Consider the following 17,477-nt stretch of genomic DNA (forward strand, 5'->3'; position numbering starts at 1 on the left):
AGTATACTACAATTTCAAAGGACTTAAAGAATATGCCTACAAGCCAAGCTTTGTCCTTCAGATGTGGATGATTTCAATGGACTCAAGTATAGAAGTGACATCCTATCACGAGTGGATGAGTTCATTGATACCGAGAAAGATAAAGAATTCAAAAGCAATGCCTACTCTCGAGTGGATAAATTCTTGCATATTGAGAAAGGCAAAGGAATCAAAACTGTTGTCTCTTAAAAATTAGATGATTTCAATGCAATCCTCTATAGAAGTGACATCTTATTAGGAGTGGATGAATTTAGTGGTACTGTGAAGGCAAAAGACTTCAGAAGCGATGTCTTATCTAGAGTTGATGAATTCACACACATCGAGAAAGATAAAGATATCATCGGTGAGCTCAATGGTACTATGAAGGAAAAAGACTTCAAAAGCAATGTCTTATATGGAAACGATGAATTCATGCACATCTAGAAAGATAAATATATCATTTGTGTTGTCTCCTCGAACTTGGATGATTTCAATGCACTTAACTATAGAAGTGATATCTTGTCGAGAGTGGATGAGTTCATTGGTACCAATAAAGCAAAAGGTTTCAGAAGTGATGTCTCATCTAGAGTGGATGAATTCATACACATTGTCAAGGAGCGCAAAGAGTCGAAAGTGTTGGCTTATCAAACATGGACAACATGGATATTGACTCAAATGGTCCAAAGATTACTTCAAAGACAAAAATGAAATCAACAAAGGACTATTTGGTATTTGGCTTTGACATTGATAAGATAAACGATGCAACATCCCATGAAAACATAGTGACAAATAAATTCTACGGGGAGAAGTGTACAATTTCCAAAAAGGATGTACAGAAGAAACCAAAAAAGGACTATTCGGTATTTGACTTTGATTGTAATAAGATGAAGGATGCAACATCCCATGAAAATAAAGTGAAAATTAAATTTGACAGGGAGAGGTGTACAAACGTACAAAAGAAACGGGCATACATATGCATGAAAAGAAAGTGAGTCCAGACAGATGTAGAAAAGCAACCAAAGAGAATAAGAGTAATGAATGAAGATGTTATGCTAAAAGCAATGCGATCTACATGTTGCAAGTGAAGTTGTATGCATTCCATTAACTTACTAGACATCAAGGGACGTAGAAAAAAGAAGAGGGAGCGAAAGAAATGAATACCTATTCATGAGGCTCTCTTGCTTTCTGGTAAATGACACAAAAAAGTTAGATTTCGAACAATAGATAAATCCTCATATAAATGGAAAAAGTATTTGCAATAATGCATATCGCACTACTATAGGATTATCAGATGGCACATACTAGGATTTGGCTAACAAAGCAAAGTATGGAGTAAAGTTTAACATTCATGGAAACACAAGAAGGCCCAAAACAAGAGCCTCAACGGTCTCGACAACATCAATTTTAAAAGACTACATTCATGAAAATGCTTTACCTCAACCCCATCTATCTGAAATGCATCTTCCGATAGGTTTGACAAAAAAAGAAGTGTTTAAGTCCTTTGGAGAAACACAGAGGCAAAGAGGGCATGCTCCGATGGTATACTCTTTGGAAGAAGAAATTTATACATGTTAAAATCCCAAAAAGGCAAAAAATGTCAAAGTGCAGTGATTGTGATGATCTAAAGTGAGCATTTGAGAGTGCAACGTCTCCAAAACAAAGAGAATCATACCGAAAAAAAAAGAGAATTTAATCATGGAATGGTTCAGCATTCTAGACTAAAATATGCATTTTGGAAGGACCAAGCTATTTCTCATCCAAATGAGTACATGTTCGTTATTGTAGATGGTATGGATCAGAACACAACAACATTACCTCGATTCATTAATACTCCACCTAAGCTACAAGGAAAATATTTTTGGAAGACACATATATGTGGAGTGTTAGTTCATGGATTTAAGTTTTTTGCAAACATATGGATTGATTCCTTGCATCTACATGATAGCAATCAAGTTGTAACGTCAGTTATGAAGGCAATTGACAATGTACATGCAGAAAAAGGTCACCTACCAGCAAATTTGAGAGTACAAATAGACAATTGTGGATGAGAGAATAAGAATGTACTCTCTTTTACATTTTTCTCAATGCTAATTGCTCATCGAATCTTCAATGAGATTAAAGTTGGGTTTATGTTGGTTGGAGACACACATGAGGATATCGATCAGGCTTTTAGCATTGTCTCAAGAGAGCTAAAACACAAGGACATGGAGGCGATGGATGACTTGATAAGAAATATGGGAGGCAAGTTGGTGGCTACAAGGAAGGTACAGTATGCTCCATGGTTGAAAGGATGTATATTGGAAGATCTTTATTCTACCTTTCATACAAAATGGTGGTGATGCCCTAGATTGGTCATAGCACTCCACACTACTTTCACTTTTTCTTAAAGGATGAAAAACCAGTGATGGAGTGGCAACACTATTCTCATGATACAACATGGTAACTCAAAGAACCTTATTATCTCTTAACTTCAATCTCGAGCAAAGAAATGCATCAAGTATGGGCTCTTATAAAAGAATTCAGCAAGAAATCTAAAGGTGAAATAGAAGGCTTAAAATCTTCTATTACATACAAAGAGGAAATGCTTCATAGATTTCTTGATTGGAAACCCTCTTGGAAGGAACACACTGTTGTTGTAATTAAGAAGACCTATCAATTGATAAAGGAACTTGAGAAAATGCAAGCAGATGATGCTAAGGCAAAACGGCCTTTATTTTGGCCAAATGTTGGTAATGACTTGCGCCCATCATTTGATGTCTTTGAAAATGAGTTTGATTCACTACTCCCACGTCCATATTGTGGTTCGAGGAAGAGAGAGTTTATGCCAAAAGTAGACATAGACATCCATAGTTTTGTTGCAGTTCGACCATCGGACGATAAGCATGAGAATGTTAAGTTCTGGGTTGCAAAAGTAGTGGACATGAGCATTGATGACAAGGAAAATTTTGTGGTATGAGCCAAGGGGTAGGAAGGAGAACCAAGATAACAATACACTGTATATCGGCTATTTGAAAAAGGAATGGGTTCCAAACCATGAAGCTCTAAAAAACAGAGACAATCATAGTATCCTGGAAATCAAGGACAAAGAAAACAAGGAAGCACGTGGGATATGATGTAGAAGGAAAAATAAGAATATTGATGCCCATTATTTTGCACATTTCTGAGTTTTTGAAGATGCTCGCTAAGGAGGAAGTAGAAGGAGATAGTGCAAATGAAGAATGCCCATGACAATACCATTCAAGCACCAATAAAGGCTCTAGATGATGCGGTCTTCATACGAGATTGAATGAGGATGGCATCCAAGCAACAAGTGATGATGAATTGGACATTCAAACAAACTAGTTGCCTATTGTACTTAACACATTTGTAAAGGCAAATTTGAGTTATTGAAAAGGTTGCGTGTCAAACTCCTTTGTACAAAGACTCATGGAGAGCAATATTTCTTGTAAACATATGACAAGGTAAAATTGCAAGCATAGCTATTACTATTTTTGGAGCATATTTAAAGAGTCTTCCATGCCTCTTGTCTATTTTAACCTTTAAATTTTTTGGGACTTCAAGAATGGTTATAGTTTTCTACATCAAATTTTAAGTGCGTTCTTTTGGATTAAATTATATTAATAAGTCTTTATTTAAAAGTAATTTTTCATGGATTTAAATTAAAAACTCATGATTTTTTTTTAACGTGAATAGGATTGTTAAAAACAAGAAGTACAAAAGTAGGATTTAATCGAATTTTTTGCATTAGTAGTTCACCATTATAGAGACAAATTGTGAAATGATAGTGCCAAAAATTGAACTTTTGATTCTCGAATGACATTTTCATAAAGTAAAATTTTCATTTGTGAAGGATTTTTGGGATTAATCCAAGAGTAGACATATGAGTCCAAAATTAATGAAATAAGTGTTATATGCAGTGTAATTGAGGAAGTACCTTACCCTTGAGCATTGTTTTCTAGGGTAAGCCCAAAAATATTCAAGGTAGAATATTTCTCAATTAAAATAACTGTCTCCAATTCCCCTGATAACCAACAAGAGACTATGCCAAACATTTAAACAAAGAAGCTGCAGCCTCTCCATCATTGCTTAAAATTTTTAGTGATAAATAAGTATCTTGGCAAAAGATAGCTTTAATATAAAAGGGCAGACAATTGTTGAAGACCCCTCTCTCTGCTTCTCTTGAGGATTTCATCTTCAATAAAGAGATACACTGTTCAACAGAATGTTATAATAGAGGTACAACACAAAGCAATAAAAAATTAATCCAATCAAAAGTATTAGTCTACATGTATAGATGTAAAGAAGTGTTTCTCAATAGACAGTAATGGTCAATAAAAGTGTTAGTTTACCTTCATTTTATCATCTTCTACCAAAAGTTTGTCCTTCCAAAGGTTAGTGCTTCTTCCTATGATATTCTATGCTTTTATTTGGTTCTGTGCACTTGACTGAAGATTCATTGCTGCTTGGGCTTGCTTGAAGGTCTCATCATCCATCTCTTGGACCTTTGCACCTTCTTTAAAGCACGAAAATAGTGCTTCCTTGGGGTCAAATTTATCTTCCAATGCCATCAAAGCATCATCTTGAACATCAACAACACGGTCTAGATTGCAAGATTGAGCAAACAATCAATGGAATGGCATTTAAATCCTCCCTTAGGTCAAAGAGGATTAGTATGTTGGATAATAGAATATACAATTGACCTTGGATCTTCAGGGTTGGAATCATGGAGATAGCAGGACTAAAGGTCTCAATATCAACTCCTTGAGTAGAGAAGACTGGTCCCTTAAGTGTTTTGATTTTAATGCAACAATGTCCTGTGGGGGCTAAAGGCCACTGTACCTTAATAGGTTCTATAAATACTCAAACACATATATATATATGGATGACATAGAAGCTTAGGGTGCTCTGCACCCACCAAAACTTGTGTGGCTCTCTCTTTTGGCTCTCCTCTCTCCCATCTTCTTCCGTTCCACTTCCGTTGTTGAGATCTCTCAACTGGTATCAGAGCGTGGGTGTTCTAGCTGAGTCTGGGTATGAGCCTAGAGCTTGAAGTTTGCTGGTGCAGATCTTGGGAGAAGGAGAAGCTTTGTTGGATGACTTCACCTGCATCCTGGTGTGCAGAGACCTATAGAAACCTTTGGAAAGTTCTTTGAGTGGTTTTGGAGCAAAAAAAGACATTTTTTGATCATTCCCTTGTTTCTTTCAACTATATTGATAGACTGAAATGACCCATAGAGGTAATCATTGCCTTCTTTTAGTGTCTATTGCACTTCAGGAAATTGAAAACACCTTCATTCTTGAATTTGGCATCATTTTGTTGTATTTCTGACTCACTGTCTCTGCTTTAACATTTTTCTGCCAATGGGTTGGAACTCAAGTTTGAAGCAACCATTCGCAGATTTGTAGTTTCGATGGAGTTAGGAGGTCCTAAAGCTTTTGTGTTGCTCATCATTTGCACTCCAGTGGTGTTTACAAATAGTTTTGTTTGCAAAAACGTTGTTGGTCCATGTGTTGGACCCAGTGATTGGGACCACGGTTTTCAAAACCATCTGTTCCATTGTGTTTCGGAGGCCCAAAAAACCCTACTTGCTAATTCTTGCACAATTTCATGGAGATTTGGAGAGGTTCTGTCTCTTTCAGGCTCCGTATCGTCTATTTCTCTGTCAAAAATCCATTCAAAGGTCCAAACCTTTGAATTTTGGATTATAGATCAATTGCAACGGTTGACTCCCCGTTTCCCATTCATCGGTTGGGATTTTGGAGTTCAAGCAGAAGAGAGATATTTGCATATTATCTTGCTTAGTCTGATTATGTAGTGATGCCCATGTTTTGAGGCATCCCATGTTCTATTTTCACTTGCAGTAATTGTCGTGAGGCCATGATTTCTTGGATATACCTTATGCAGATCATTGTGATTGTAGTCTAGGCCATGTGTGCTCATTCATGGTTTGCATTGGGTTGTAGAGATGCTTTACAGGACATTTGGATGCATTGCAATCCTTTTTGGATGTGTTGATAGGCCCAGATTGTCTTGTGGGATGCTTTATTGATGGATGTTTAGCACACAGATGCTATTTTGTGCTGAGGGGTAGCTTTGACATATTGCAGTGGATGCACAGGTTGTGCTATGATCTCTTGGATGAGATTTTGTTGATACATATGCTCATGAAAAGCATTTATGCTTGAGTCATTTTGGCACTTATTGGCATTGGGATTGCCATTGTTTTGCCTTGCAGTTGGCATTTACTTTCGGGATAGATTTGCTCATATGGATGCATAGTACATGCACACGAGTCAAATGCATTTTGATGCTTTGATCCTTTGAGGTTTGGTGATATTACCTTACATTTTGGCATACACATTTGGGTGCATCTGGTATTTGGTGTGATTTCTCTCTTGCAAGTACTAGCATTTGGAATTTTGTTTCATTTGCATCATGGCATCCTCTTCCATGTCTGAAAAGGAGTTTTTCAACATTAACAAAGTTTGACCCTTGTGGAAAGAACAGATAAGGGATATGCTTATTCAAAAGAAGCAAATTAAACCCTTGGCAAGGATTGGAGCTAAGCCTATAGATATGTCTGAGGATGATTGGAATGATTTGGATGCATTAGTAAAGTCTAACTGTTAGACTTCATCTTGTAGAGTCAATTTATTTCACAGTAGTAAGACTCCATAAGATTTGTGGAAGAAATTATGAGCCACTTATGAGAAGGAAACTACCTCTAATAAAGTTTACCTCTTGAAGAGGTTGTTTGAGTTGTAGATGAAGGAAGGGGTCTCCATTGCTTCTCACTTGAATGAATTCAATATTATTTTTAACCAGCTTTAGGCTCATAATATGAATTTTGATGCAAAGACTAAGGCAATATTCCTCCTATGTTCATTGCCATCCTCATGGGATACCTTCCGTACAGCTGTCAGTAACTTTGCACCTGGTGGAGTACTAAAGTCTGATTATGTTGTGGGTAGCTTGTTGGCCGAGGAGATTAGACGAAACTATATGGAATGCAACAAGTAGTATGCAGCCTTAAATGTTCAAAGGGGTAAATCACAGCTCAGGGGGAAGTCCCAAGAAAGAGGGAAGCCTTGTAGGAAATCCAAGACCTAGAACATTGAGTGTTACCATTGTGGCAAGAAGGGTCACATGAAAAAGGATTGCTACAAGCTAAAAAGAGAGCAAAAGGATAAGAAAAATAATGAAAATTGGGGTGCAAAAAAGAAGGAAGAGAGTCCAAGGGATGACAAAAGAAAAATGAAGATCAAGGAGATCAATGCAGTCACTCACTGATAATAGTGACAATGTAGTCACTCACTGATAATAGTGAGAATGACATTCTCTTCATGTCTAGTCTACCTGCAAACTTGCTTACTACTTTAGATGATGCATATTCCTAGGATTGGATTTTGGATTCTGATGCTTCATTCCATGTTACTACCCATAGGGAATGGTTTTCCACTTATCATAGTGGAAAGATAGGTTGTGTGCATCTTGGAAATAACTATGCATGTGACAGTGGGAACACGTGACATAAAGTTTTCTTTTGCAAATGGGTCTGCATTTGTTTTGAAAAGATGTGAGACATGTGCCTAAGTTGACCAAGAGTCTCATTTCAGCGGGTCAGCTAGAAGATGCTGGTTTTCAAACCACTTTTGGCTTTGAGAGTTGGAAAATTTAGAAGAGCTCTATGGTTTTGGCCAGGGGTGCTAAGTGTGTGACGTTGTATCCCTTACATGTATCATGGGTGTCTGATCATGTTGTTTTAATAACCAAGCATCCGAGTACTTCTTTGTGGCATTGCAGGTTGGGGCACATGAGCCAAAATGGAATGAAACTCTTATGCCATTCGGGTTATGTACCACATTTGAGTTTTTCTGATTTTGAATTTTGTGAACACTGTCTCTATGGGAAGCCAACTAAATCAGCCCATAAAAGAAGGGGAAAGAAAGAGCTTGAAAGGCTTGATTTGGTGCAATCAAATGTATGTGGTCCCATGCCTACACGATCATTAGGCAGGGCTGAATACTATGTGACATTCATTAATGATGCAATTAGGAAAGTGTGCTCTTACGCTATAGCTCGAAAGAATGATGTGTTCAAGATATTTCAAAAATGGTTGGCTTTGGCTGAAAATCAATCAAGTAAAACGTTGAAATGCCTACGGATTGATAATGGTGGAGAGTATATCTCTCATGACTTCTAGCATTTTTGTGATACATGTGGGATCAAGAGGTAGCTTACGTCTCCTCATACTGCAAAGCAAAATCCAGCTGCAAAACAGATGAACCACACCATTCAGGAAATGTTGCAATGTATGCTTTCCAATGCAAGTCTTTCTGGTGGTTTTTGGGCTGAGGCAATGAAGAGTGTACTACATGTGATCAATAGATCACCTAGTAAGAGTTTGGATGGTGGTATTACTAAAGAGGCATGGAGTGGCAAGAAGCCCTCTTACTCTCATTTTCATATATTTGGGTGTGAGGCATATGCAGATGTGCTAAAAGAGCTTCGGAAGAAGCTAGACCCTAAGACTAGGAAATGCATCTCTCTAGGTTATGGTGAAAGTGGAGGGATGGGCTATCATCTCTGTGATCTAGAAGCAAAGAAGATCATACGAGGCCATGATTTGGTCTTCAATGAGAAGAAGATGCATAAGATACCCATGAGGGATGTGAAAACAACAAGCTGTCCATGCACCAAATGTGCCGAAAATTGTTCCCCTAGGTACTCCCACAGGTATACAATCAAGGGCAGATGGTGGATTATCTATTGGTGGAAATGATGAGCCAAATGTGGCTGATATGCAGGTGGGACATCAAGCTGAAATGCCCTTGAGAAGGTCAGCTAGAGTGTCTAGACCGCCTGAGAGATTTGTTACAGGGGCAGACTATGTGATACTTACTGATTGCGGGGAGCCTTGTTGCTATAGAGAGTCTATGATGCACGAGGATTTGTGCAAGTGGGAGAATGCTATGCAATCAGAGATGAATTCACTCATGAAAAATAACACTTGGGACTTGGTTTCTTTTCCACATGGAAAGAAAGCATTGCCATGTAAATGGGTCTACAAGATGAAGGTCACAAGTAATGATGTGCCTAAGTACAAGGCTCATTTGGTTGCTAAAGGGTTCAAGCAAGAGAAGGGTGTGGACTTTGATGAGATCTTCTCTCTAGTTGTGAAGATGACCACACTTAGATTTGTACTTGGACTTGTGGAAGTAGAGGATATGGAGCTTATGTAGATGGATGTCAAGACAACTTTCTTGCATGGGGATCTGCATGAGGAAATTTGCATGTACAACAGGAAGGCTTTGAAGAAAAGGCAAAGAGCTTTAGTTTGCAAGCTGAAAAATAATCTCTATGGCCTTAAGCAAGCACCTAGAGAATGGTATCAAAAGTTTGATGCTTTCATTCGGTCCTAGGGATTCAAAAGGAGTGAGATTGATCACTGCCTCTATACTAAAAGGGCTAAGGATAATAGCCAGATACTCCTGGCACTGTATGTGGATGATATGCTATTGGCTAGCAAGAACACAAGTTGCATGAGGCCTTTGACATGAAGGATTTGGGACCTACAGGTCATATACTTGGTATGTGCATCACGCATGACTAGAGTAGGAAACTCCTTTGGCTTTCATAGAAGGAGTTTGTTACAAAGTGTTGCAGCATTTCAATATGGAGGGAGGGAAGGCAGTAAGTACTCCATTGCCTCCATATGTGAAACTGAGTCAGGAAGATAGTTCCAAATTAGATGAGGAGAGGGCCATGATGTCCAAGGTTCCTTATGCATGAGTGGTTGGGAGTCTTATGTATGCTATGATAGCTAGACCAGACATTGCATTTGGAGTGGGAGTTGTTAGCCGGTATATGGCTAATCGAAGAAAGAGGCATTGGGAGGTAGTTAAGTGCATCATGAGGTACATGAAGGGTACCAAGGAGATGTGCATCTACTTTGGTAGAGGAGAGATGCATCTAATTGGGCACATAGATTCAGACTATGTAGGGCATGTGGATAATAGCAGGAGATCCACTTATGGTTATGTGTTATGAAAATTATATTTTTGATATATCTTGCTTTGGACATTATTATTTTAGTCAAGTGTGACTATGGCAAAGTACCCCATAGGAGCGCACCGGACGCGGCGGGGGTCCTAGTGGATACTTTGTGTGGTTAGTTGGGGATGCCTGACTAGCTTGTGTCCAGAGTTACCACCACCGGGCTTGCATGCATGATTACTATGAGTGTAATAAATTACCACTCACCGGGCTTGCATGCTCAAGAGAGTACTAGAGTGCATGGTAATGAGGGATTAGAGGTGATTAGGCTTCATGATTTACTTTTGTGGAAATTACTGCTCGATGGTGGCTCTCATCAACCACATCTGTCATGGCTACAATTCCACAGGGCTGGCAGCAGTTGAAATTACCAGCCACTGCTCACCCCCACTGCTCACCCACCACCAGGCTTAAGCATGCATGATCACTAGGAGTGTAGTAAAAATTACCAATCCCCGAGATTGCATGCTTAATAGAGAATTAGAGTGCATGGTAATGAGTGATTATAGCCACGCCTGTCGTGGCTACGATTCCACCCACTTGGCAGTTAAAATTACTACCCACCGTGGTGGCCTGTTCACCCACCACTGGGCTTGAGCATGCATGATCACGACGAGTGCAGTAAAAATTACCAGTCACTAGGCTCGCATGCTCAGTAGAGTACTAGAGTGCATGGTAATGAGTGATTAGAGGTGATTAGGCTTCATGATTTACTTTTGTGGGAATTACTGCCCGATGGTGGTGGCTCTCATCAGCAACGTCTGTCGTGGCTACGATTCCACCGGGCTGGCAGATTACCAGCCATCGCTCACCCACCACTGGTGGGCTTAAGCATGCATAATCACTATGAGTGCAGTAAAAATTACCAGTCACCAGGCTCGCATGCTCAGTAGAGTACTAGAGTGCATGGTAATGAGTGATTAGAGGTGATTAGGCTTCATGATTTACTTTTGTGAGAATAACTGCCCGGTGGTGGTGGCTCTCATCAGCCACGTTTGTCGTGGCTACGATTCCACCGGGTTGGCAGTTAAAATTACTAGACACCACTCACCCACCACCAGGCTTAAGCATGCATGATCACTACAAGTGTGGTAAAAATTACCAATCACATTTACAAAAGCACATGGAAAGATTTTCCAATCAACATAGCATAAAAACCACAACACAAATATCTCATTGCACATAGAAATTGAACCACCACCCTTTGTATGGACATGATCCAACCTATGATATAAAGAGAAACCCGAGTCAATTATGAGGCAACTAAAATGTCCAAGGCAAGGTACAGGGATAAACAACATGCAGATACATAGATAAACGACATGCTCAGGACATGCTAATCAAGTACAAGAGAGAGACTCCGATGGCATAGCACAAAAAGTTCCAAGCCTTGGCATCTTCGACATCATTGTAACTTTTGCGGATTTCTCACCACGTAGATATAGCAAAAAGCTTTGCTCCATCCAGTTTAAACTCGAACAAATGGATGTGCCCAACCTTCGCTTGTTGGTGGAAGCTTTCACCGTGACTTGCTTGAGAAGAATCATGCAACCAACTTCCCGTAGTAGTAAAACACATCCCTAGCATCACTATACACAACTCAGCTAGCGTAGCATGCAGTTGGCAAGAGAGATGGAAAAATGCTCATGCAACCAAATCAAGGCTCAGAAAGGAAAATAAACGACCGGCAATGCAAAAGAACTACAAGGCAATCATCTTGCTATGAGCTAGACACCTCCAAATCCTTGCCCTCCCAACTCGAGCTCCTCTGCCCTCGCACAACACCGCTCATGTCCACGTAGCTCTTCACAACACCTCACTAGTTTGAAACCTTTGGTCGCTCCACAGCCTCCATGCAAAAACATGCAAATAGCCATGATGAGCCAAAGCGCGAGGTATAGCCAAAGTCCAAAACACACACCCAGTCATGCAAAGCTCGAGTTAGCTGGCGTGAAGCCACCTTTAAACTAGCAACTGGATGAGGTGGAACCATCGTGGACAACGGTTATTTACAATTGCCCAAGATATGGAAATCACATTCCCCTTTGAAATCAACCCGAAAAAGTCAATCCTATAGATAAAAATTAGCTCTCTATGACTTCGATTTTTTAATCCACGAAGGCCATTTCTATGGCGAATTAGTGCTAAAAAGTTAGCCCTCCGTACTTAGAGGCCTAATTCATGAAGCTATTTTCCTCCATGAATTAGTGCTAAAAAGTTAGGGCCTTTACACACTACCTGCAGCCCAAGCCCCCGCCTGCCGTCAAGCCCTCTCAAGACCTCCGGCCCAAGAGGATGGGCGGGGGATCTACATAGGTGAAGGCATTTATTGCATGGGGCTTGAACCTACAATACCTTGCCACATACTTTATAACGGCTTGGGCGGTGTGTAATGATCTCGGCCCGTGCCAAAAGGGAAAAAATAGACAGGGGGCTTGGTGTGTAAAGACCCTAAAATATAGCCACCCTCCTTTTTGGCCTGCCCTTACAGGGTAGCCTTAGCAATGGTTTTTACTTTGGCAAAGCTAAAATAGGAGAGTTTTTAAATTTTATAAATTCCAAATTTTTCTCATTGGCCTTTGTTAAAGCTGTCGCCCCAATAAATGGAGCAATTATGCACAACTAACGATTTTGGGTTTCTCTCTGCCTCTCTCTCTCTCTCTCTCACACATACACACACACACACACACAGAGCTTCCCTCACTCTACCACTAGTCCCTAACACACCCACCCTTCTCCTCCCCATTCTCTCTCTAAGCTTCCCTCACTCCACCACTAGTCTCTCTCTTTCTCTCTCTTTTAGCTTCCCTCATTCCACCACTAGTCCCTAGCGCCCCCCTTCGCCTCCCCATTTATTTTGGGCAGGCCTATTGGATGACATGTGTCATTCATCTTTTTTACAAAAGTGGCATTTGGGACTCCAACGAAATGCAAAATGCAAAAAGCAAGTCGGTTTGCAAAAAGCAAGGCAACCGACTGAGAAAGCGCTGTCTATAAAGAAGCTTGGACGCAAGTTTTAGCTATGCGATATTTTGAAGATGATGATGGAGTCCCTCACTTCTTCTTCTTCTTCTTCTTCTTCTTCTCATCAGGCACTCATTGCCACTCTCTCCTCAACCTCCTCCAACTGTAAGCCTCAGTCTTCCTACTCCCTGGGAGCTCAAATAGGAGCCGGCACAGACTCCATCGTCACAACCTGCGCTCATAACCCCTCCGGCAACCAGTTGGCTTGTAAATCCGTCCCTGCTTCCCAACGCAACAGCTTCCAACGCCTCCGCACCGAGCTCCGCATCCTCACCCTGCTTCGCGGTCACCCCAACATCGTCTCCCTCCATGACTACTGGGAGGACCACCAATCCGCCTTCCTCGTCCTCGAGCTCTGCCGTGGCGGGAACATGTTCTCCCGCTTGACCCAATGCCGCTCCCTGTCCGAACCAGAGGCTGCTCGCGCCTTCAAGTCCATTGCACAAGCCGTCGCCTTTTGCCATCAGCACGGCGTTGTGCACAGGGATCTGAAGCTGGAAAACTTGCTCCTGCCGTCCGTGGAAGCTGACTATAGCGAGATCAAGCTCGCCGACTTCGGCCTCTCCGCCGATTACTGTGGCGACCAGGGTTGCAGTGGGATGATCGGGAGCCCATTTTACGTGGCACCAGAAATCTTACACGGCCGCAAATACGGTCCGCAGGTGGACGTGTGGAGTCTAGGAGTCATACTTTACATGTTTCTCAGTGGTTATGCTCCTTTTGCCGGTGACACTCATAGCGATACCCTTCGAGAAGTCATGTATGGGAGTCTGCAGTTCGACTCTGAACCTTGGCCGACCGTGTCCCTTCAAGCAAAGAACTTGATTCGGAAGATGCTAGTGAGAGATCCTTCTCGAAGGGTGAAGCTTCCCGACGTCGTACATGATCCTTGGATCGCTAATCATGCAGGCTGCTCACTGCTCGCCCCCATGTCATGCAGTAAGGAGTGAGTCATGTATTGCGAGAGCTTGGAACACAGATCAACGACTACGACGGATCTACAGCTCGACCATGATGGTTTCTCGCATGCACTGCCGAAATGACAGCTCACACAGTTGCGGAGGATCCCAGCTTCAAAGACATGCATTTCTGCATGCTTTTCCATGTACCGTGCAGCTTTGCCGGCTTTGACAAATTGAAAATTATCATAGCGACGACTCTTGGTTGAGCGATGCTGTTTTGGATTTGGAGATATTATTTATAAAACAAAATGACTTATCCTCGTGAATCTTTTTCTCAGATTTATTTTGGGCTACTCATGGTTAATGGGCAGCAACATTGTCCAATTAGTAGCTCATTTCTTTACAAAGTGAGCTAGAAATGGAGCACAAACATGGTGAAATCTTGATCAACAACAAAGAAGAGAATGCCCTCTAGGTCATTGCTTTGTTTTGGCAAACACTTTCATCCATCTACAAAGATAATATAGAAGAATAATAGGCCTTGCCCTGTAACTCGTGACTCATCTTTTTTCCACCTTTCCTTCTCGAAGATTAAGTTGACCCAATCACATAGATATGTTCTATAAAATTTTCAAGAAAAAGTGCACTAAGTGGGCATAACCTTCAAGGACTTAAAGTTAAATATGAGCTCATTGGAACTCATTGCTTGTGGAGTACATAGGTAGGAAAGAAGGACCCTCTCCTAGTCTTAGTAAAGCGAAATTGTGGAATGAATTCTCTTCTCACAAAGAACTCTTAAGCTTGAGGAAATTGTAATAATCATCAATAGAGTTCCAACAATACACTTGAGCATTACAAAAAAATTGGACTACAAAAGGGGCCTTGTAAGAGAGCCCTTGGCCCATAAGAACTTAGTATAATGTTGGCTAATGGAGGGTAACATAATATTGAAAATGAGCTATTTCTCTATTCAATGGACCAAAGTTTTACGTAGACTTCCGACTTGCTGCCTCATCTTCCTTCATGTTTTTGAACTGTAACCAAATTGAAAAACCTAGTTTCTCAATCAAACTTGCACTATTTGTCCTTGAGCCAAATCCTCCCATCCAACTACCACACTCCTCGCATTCTCTCTCGTTTCTCTTCCGTCTCCCTCATTTTTAAGACATTTTGAATTTTTCTTGCTCCAACACTATTTTCAATTTTCCTCCTTTCTTTGAGCTTGGAAGCTTCTCTCTTTGTTCTCCCTATCTGAAGGAAACTCAATGGAAGCATAATAAAAAGAGTCGTTTATTCATGAGTAGGAGTTGCCTTAAGTAGGCAAGTGGTACAATGCATGTACCCAATAGAGAGAGCATCTCCAGATCCACTAATCCTCCACTAATCTCTCCACTGATTTCTCAGATTCCCTCAATCATACCCAGTGGAACCTTCTACCACCACCTAACCTAGTCACAGTAACCACACATACACACCATGTGGTTACACACAAGCACACATATACCTTGTAATCCTTGGTATAGACCCATTACATCAATTTGTCCCAACAGTCCCTCCACAAATTGGCCTCAACCTAGTAGTAGTTTATGGGAAGCTTCATGGCTTGCTCACATCTAGTAACAACGCTCATGACCCCAACATGTGACTCACTCTGGTTATGGCTCTTGGTTTATAATTGAGAGAATGGACAATGACTATGCATGGGAAGTTCCCATATCTGATAAGGTAAAACTCACACATAAGACTAACAATCATTTAAGGGAGACATCCCACGGCAGAGATCCCTTATTGACTCAAGACACAAAAGGGTCATCACCCTCATCAAGGTTGACTTGGGTGGTGAAAGCAGTGAGAGCATTAATCTCCTCCCATTCTTCTTCTTTTTCTAATTCTTCCACAAGATTTGCTGAGAGTTTCTTCTTAGTGTAGCACTCCTTTTCAAAATAATCAAGCTTTCCACAGAAATGGCACTTCATCTTGCTCTTGCTTGTAGATCCTTTGAAGTTTCTTTTGACTAGATATGCTTCACTTTCTTTACAGATATAGAGATGCCTCTATATCTACTAAATTAGATTCTAGTAGATTTGTAAGAGTAGTCACAATGGTACCATACTCATCAAGTAGACTTGTAAGCAATATAGCAATCACAATATCATCATCAAGGTTAAATTGGATGCTTGATAGTTGAGTCAATATACTTTTAAGTTTTCATGAAGTTTAGGTGAGAGGATAGTGACTCTCGCTTATCGAGCTTCAGGTCAAAGAACTTAATGAGTAGACTATACTTGGAACACTTCCCCTGTGCTCCAAAGACAGTCTCAAGATGCTTCCATGCAGCATGTGTAGTTTCACATCCATCAGTGTGATGAATGAAGGAATCACTCAAGCCTAGTGCAATTATAGCCAATGCCTTTTCATCTTTAGTTAACCAGGTCCATAATGCTTCTCCTTCCCTAGTAGTAGGCTTCTTCTCTTTCCCATTGGAAATGTTCCAAATCCCCTATTTCATGAGTACAAATTTGATTTTGGTCTACTATGTGTGAAATCCCTCACTCTCAAACTTATCTATCTTTGTTTTAGTAGCCATAGGGAAGCTGGTCTTACCAATAATAGCACTATCTAATCCCTTTACAAATCCTTAGAAAGAACCATCTTCATACAAGTGCATATTACAAGCAAGAAAGTCTGAGAATCCAAGGTTCTTTGCACATAGATAGTAGTAGGGAAATTGAGGTTTGGCTTGAATCTTGGTAACCTTCCTATTGATAAACTTTGACTTATTCTTGATGGGCTTCTTCACTCTGATATACGTATGATTGGATGACTCACAAGAGGTAGTCATTTAACATGCAAATCAATGAACACAATCACGTGTCATATGCAATGAGCACATCACCCTTATAATTGCAAACAAATATGGCATCCATAAGCTCATGACTGAGTTATAATGCTCAAGCTCAAGCAAGATATAGTAAAACTTTCAGTCAAACTTTTAGTCAACATCAAGAGTCCCAAATTTATGTCGACTGGTCAACTGTCAAAGACCAAAAAATGGGATAAATACTTGTAGAAACAAACCTCATCTTGGAGGGTGAAATTTAACTAATAGAGAGAAGCAATCAGAGGGATTTTATAGCAGTATGAAAGCTCTATTACTAGAGAAGATCCCCTAGCAAGGATTTGCACAATGTCGCGTCAGGTCGTCTTTATGGATTGCACCATTTTTTATTGTTATTTGCCAATTTTGCCTTGAATAGTGGAGCATTGGTGTTCAAAATTCATCCAGCAACCTCCTATAGTGTTTCCCAATAGCTGCTCAAACCAATTTTGGAATGGTGACTCCAGTTGGCAGAATTATGCGAAATATCAACAACCTTTAAAAGTGTCAGCATGGACATTAAACGATATCATTCCCTTACCTCTGGACAATAGGCGATATCATTCCCTTACCTCTCGACATCAGATGATATCATTCC

The 17,477-nt window shown here is 40.5% G+C and overlaps 1 pseudogene; it reads left to right on the top strand.

Moving 5' to 3' along the window:
• The first annotated feature begins 13,470 nt into the window (after nucleotides 1-13,470).
• On the top strand, nucleotides 13,471-14,049 carry LOC147904602 (calcium-dependent protein kinase SK5 pseudogene; annotated as a pseudogene).
• The last annotated feature ends 3,428 nt before the right edge of the window (nucleotides 14,050-17,477 follow it).

The sequence above is a fragment of the Dipteris shenzhenensis genome, chromosome 2, assembly GCF_047967505.1.
Source record: "Dipteris shenzhenensis isolate YYH24624 ecotype China chromosome 2, Dip_SZ_1.0, whole genome shotgun sequence".
Lineage (NCBI taxonomy): Eukaryota > Viridiplantae > Streptophyta > Polypodiopsida > Gleicheniales > Dipteridaceae > Dipteris > Dipteris shenzhenensis.